Source organism: Cynoglossus semilaevis, chromosome Z, assembly GCF_000523025.1.
Source record: "Cynoglossus semilaevis isolate Cse_v1.0 chromosome Z, Cse_v1.0, whole genome shotgun sequence".
NCBI classification, from domain to species: Eukaryota; Metazoa; Chordata; class Actinopteri; order Pleuronectiformes; family Cynoglossidae; genus Cynoglossus; species Cynoglossus semilaevis.
Window position 1 is genome coordinate 17,836,021 of NC_024328.1, and position 5,483 is coordinate 17,841,503.

A 5,483-nucleotide genomic window follows, 5' to 3' on the forward strand; every position below is an offset into this window, starting at 1 on the left:
GGAGGGCAAAATTTAAAAAAAAAATCGGAACAATGCAATCAGAGCTTGTGAAACCCGCTTTGGTTAAGAAATAAAAATTCAAATTCTTAGAGATATTTAAACTTAAAACGAACTCAGTTGCTTTTGGGATATGTATAACTAATTACTTTTATTAGTAATGTGCCCAACACTGCTTATGATGTTAGGAAATTCAAACCTTATGGGTGGTTCAAAAAGCTTGCACTGTCTAAAAGTGTTTCAAATCATTTTTGCACTAACCACCAGATATGGTGGTACTCAAAATTAAGCAGCTCAAAAGTGATTATGAAGTTAAATGAGACACTACATAATTTCTAAAAATGAAAAAAAAAAGCCCTTTGTTCACAATCAATGACTGGGATTGTTGCTTAGAGCTACCAATGGCTAATGGTGAGATAAGTTGACAGTGTTGGTGTAGACAATTGTAGCAGTGTATTTGTGTGTAGTTCATTCATGGAAAAGAACATATATAATATGTTTTTTGTGAGGTGTAGAGTTTTACCCACCATCATGTATTGAAAGTTTGGGAAGCAAATAGGGACAAATTTAAACTCCTTTACGTCATTGCTGTCCATCCTCCAGCTTCTGGACAATACAGCTTCCAGCTTGTAAACAATTTTTCCATGATATCCTTTGAAGGATGGTGGCATAGTTCTGTGTAGGACAACAAGATTAACAATAGCTCAAGTTGCCAAAATTATGTTTTGGCAATATTTAGTCCTGCTGTAGTGTGCTTACCCTTGTGGTATGGTAAGTCTAAATGGATAAACATGGCTCCCTTGAGAAACTGCAGATTCTGAAAAATAAATATACATTTTAGAGTAAAATTGACTGCACAAGACAGGAATGGTCTAACCAGATCATACGCTCCAAAAAGGAACATACAAATAGGGAAAATATCCACTTTAACTGGTAAAACAGGACTGCTATGAGTATGCCCTTCCCTCCCTGTATCCTCCCTCACATCCCTCAGATCATCCTCCTCTATTCATCTGACTGTCCTCTCCGAACGTCTCACCACCATGGGATACAGAACTTGGAATCCCCCCCCCCCCCCCCCCCTTGCGGAACATCAACTCACTCCCACAATTCAATTCTGCACTTAAAACTCACATGTTTAAAATTGCCTTCTCCATCTGATATTCCACTGTTGTATTTTAACTTTTCTTAATGTTCTATTGCTTTTCAATGCTGTGTTGTTATCTTTGTATTCACTGTAAAGTGTCCCTGGGTGACAGAAAGGTGCCTATGAAATAAAACGTATTATTATTATTATTATTATTATTATACTGTGTCACTTGAGTGCACCTGACAATGAACTATTTAACTAAATCCTTGTTATGAAGTACTGGAATACATCTATTAGGGTGCTACAGCTGCAATTAAATGCTGATATACTTCAGTGAAACACTCATCTAAATCAAGGGCAAATTAGGGCTTGTAGTTTAGCTTGTAGAAAAGAAATGAAACTTTAGGTGATATACCCAGATTGTGTCAGACCAGCCTTACCAAGTGCAGGGCAATCAGTCTACTACTGACAAGCTGACTGATATACAGTACACTGTCAAATGGATTGCCTGTAAACTCATTAATATGTTGGAGGACAATCTTTGAAAGTAGCTCATGATGCGATTGACAGGACACCATCAATATGAGAAAGGAAATTCACCTCCACTACCAAAAAATAAAAAGGAAATAAATAAATACGTTTTGCATGTCTTCTTGACATTTTCCTTTATTATGAATTCTGTCATTTGGATTAGCCCCAATTAAAACAGGTCTGAAACACATACAGTAAACCTACTTGCTGTGATCTGTGTTTGTGTTACAGGGAAAACATTTTTTGTCATATTGAAGAATGATTTGTTATCTCAATTCATACAAATTAAATGTGATTAATCTACAGTTATCTTGTGAATAGTCATCTTTAAATATGATTGGTTTTACAGCCCTAATAGATAAGGATATTAAATGTATGAAAGAAAGAGAACTGTGTAGGAAATAAATGGTAGCTGTGTGACAATAGTAACATTGGCTATTGAGGAAGTAATGTTGCATAAATGTGTTAAAAAACACTGGCACAATAGTTGTGACATCAATGACGATGACTAAATAAAATAGATTCAATTTCTACTTTCTACTATAATTTTAAGGTGTTTCCTCAAGTTCTAAAACATGATCATTAAACAAAGCATAGTTATAAGTGAAACTCTGAACTTCCTTTACTTGGGTGCACGAGTAAGGTACTGCCATGTGAATGTCATTCAGTTTATTGATAGATTAGATTAGTGCCCAAAATTACTACAAGCAACCTTACAACTTCATAGTGGGGTGAGGTCCATGTGTACGTCATTTAACGCATAGTTAGAATGATTCAGAATGTATATTAGAGTGATCTCTACGGTTTTTTTTACGTTTAGTAGTGATTACTCGTAATTAATCCACCGCTACCCTGCGATTAATCACGTTCAACGAACGAAAGAAATATTTTCTCTATCTAAAATAAATAAATAAATCTGCAAACCCTGTCTTTTTGTTTGTTTGTTAAAGCACTGTTAACGCACTTTGAGCTACATGACTGTGCGAAATGTGCTACTTGAACTTAAAAATATGAGAAGAACATGTTTTGTTGTATAAAAATAAAAGGAACAAGTCACCAAGATTACGAGCGGTTGTTTGTACATTGCTCATACACATACCTTCGGCGGCCTCTGAAATAATAAACTCTTTCTCTTTGAAATATCTCCTGTGTGCACTGTATGTACGGTTCTGATCTCCTCTCTCCTCAGACCAGCAAACGTCAGCGTCTCCTTTTGCTTTGATATACAGACATTTCACTTTGGTTTCTTTGGACAGCACTAGTGTCACTTTCCCTGTTATTATGTCTCCGGGCGAGAACGTCCCCTCCTCGTTCAGTGCATCGTAGCTGATATTAAAGCTGTCAACAGAAGGCATCTTTTGGCGTAAGGATATCAAAAGCACTCTGAGTTAAATAAGCACATCCGCTTTGGAAACCCGTTATTATACAATTGTTGCTCCAGGTTCAGTTATGAAGCGCCATGTTGTGGAATGGTAGCTGGGCGTGGGACAGGAAGTCCGTGAGACACACGGGATACACACCGGAAAACCCCGCCCTCTACCGAGGGTCGCCGCCGTAATGGTCCGGGCAAAACACCAGCCGCAATTTTCCAGTTTTAATTCAGAAATGTACCTTTTTTTCAATAATTTAATTTACAAAGTTGCCTTATTACATAGGATCCGCATTTATTCATTCGCACATTTTTGTGATGCCCTCGTTTTTTAATGACCAAAGTAGCATATTTGCAACAAAATATGCTGTCAACAACTTGTTGGTCACGTTTGCTGTAGTTAATTATTGGTGAACTAGGCAAATAGTTGATAAAATTACAGCATACCTATGATAAATTAAAATTAAAAAGTTTTAAAATCAACAAAATTTATAGAATCAATCCCTGTTCTCTGTATCTTCTACTCTGACTCCAACTACCTGCATGTCCTCCCTCACTGCATCCATATATCTCCTCTTTGGCCTTGCTCTCTTTCTCCTACCTGGTAGCTCCATTTCTAACATTCTTCTACCAATGTATCCACTGTCCCTCCTCTGCACATGTCCAAACCATCTCAATCTGGCTTCTCTAGCTTTTTCTCCAAACCTTCCTGTCTGTGTTGTCCCTCTAATGACCTCATTCCTGATCCTGTCCATTCTTGTCACTCCTAAAGAGAATCTTAGCATCTTTAACTCTGCCACCTCCAGCTCCTCCTCCTGTCTTCTGCCTATTGCTACTGTCTCTAAACCATACATCATGGCTGGGCTCCCCACCGTCCTGTAAACCTTTCCCTTCACCTTAGCTGACACTCTTCTGTCACAGATCACTCCTGACACTTTTCTCCAGCTGTTCCATCCTGCCTGTACTCTATTCTTCACCTCTCTTCCACAGTCTCCTCTGCTCTGAACAGTTGATCCTAAGTACCTAAACTCCTGCACCTTCACCACCTCTGCTCCTTGTAACCTCACTATTTCACTGTTTTCCGTTTCGTTTACACACATGTACTCTGTCTTGCTGCGACTGACCTTCATTCCTCTTCTTTCTAGTGCAAACCTCCACCTCTCTAGGTTCTCTTCTAGCTGCTGCCTACTCTCACTACAGATCACAATGTCATCTGCAAACATCATAGTCCATGGGGACTCCTGTCTGACCTCATCTGTCAATCTGTCCATCACCACAGCAAACAAGAAGGGGCTCAGGGCCGATCCTTGATGTAGTCCCACCTCCACCTTGAAGTCTTCTGTCCTCCCAACAGCGCACCTCACTACTGTTGTACTATTCTCATACATGTCCTGCACCAAACTAACATACTTCTCTGCCACTCCTGACTTCCTCATACAAAACCACAATTCCTCCCTTGGCACTTTGTCATATGCCTTTTCTAAATCTACAAATACACAATGCAGCTCCTTCTGACCTTCTCTGTACTTCTCCATCAGCATCCTCAAGGCAAATATTGCATCTGTGGTACTCTTCCTAGGCATGAAACCATACTGTTGTTCACAAATCTCCACTTCCTGCCTCAACCTAGCTTCAACTACTCTTTCTCAAATCTTCATTGTGTGACTCATCAACTTTATCCCTCTGTAGTTGTTACAACTCTGTGCATCACCCTTCTTATAAATTGGCACCAGAACACTTTTCCTCCACTCATCAGGCATCTTGTCAGTCTCTAAAATTCTGTTAAACAACCTAGCCAGGAAATCTACCTCCACTTCTCCTAAACACTTTCATACTTCCACTGGTATGTCAATGGGAGCAGTTTATAATTCAATTAATTTCATATAAAATAAACATTTTTTTCATTTGTTGTAGTTGAAAAAGAAAGTTACTATGAGAGTCCAGGAAAATACCATTTTGGTATATGACATTTTTTTTAGACATTTTATGTTTGACAGCAAGGAAAAAGCTTAATATCTGGTTGTGGAATTTTACATTCGGTCTTAGAATTTATGATAAAGAACGTTATTGCGTTTGAAATGTAATAGGTGGCAATAATGCCAATTATAAACTTTGCAAGTGCACATTCCTTATTTCTGCCGTAGGGAGACCTCTTGTGGACACTACTCAGCATTACTCAGTTGCTGTTTCTGCTGAACGTTCCACAAAGAACCACCACTCGGATTAAACTAAGCGAAATAGTTAATTAAACAACTTACATTGTCTTAAGAAGAAGAACAAAGTTTCTGGTTAGTCTGCATTGCACTGGACATTTGGTATACATCCAGCCAAACAAACAGTACGAAGGAGAAATAATTATCCTGTGTTATGACCAGTTGGACCAAACAAGGTCGGTGAAAACAATTAAAAAATCTCTTTTGAATCCAAAAAGATGAATTGGTAAACCAAAAGTTAGCTTTTTATCCTTTTCATATTACTCCTAAGTATTATATATAT

The 5,483-nt window shown here is 38.2% G+C and overlaps 1 long non-coding RNA gene across 1 annotated transcript; it reads right to left on the reverse strand.

Moving 5' to 3' along the window:
• Nucleotides 1-6: 6 nt before the first annotated feature.
• Nucleotides 7-3,135, reverse strand: LOC103398219 (uncharacterized). Its single transcript, XR_003048975.1, has 3 exons — nucleotides 2,718-3,135; nucleotides 757-814; nucleotides 7-672 (listed from the first exon to the last, which is right to left on the reverse strand). It is a non-coding gene; the product is annotated as an uncharacterized LOC103398219 (long non-coding RNA).
• Between the last annotated feature and the right edge of the window lie 2,348 nt (nucleotides 3,136-5,483).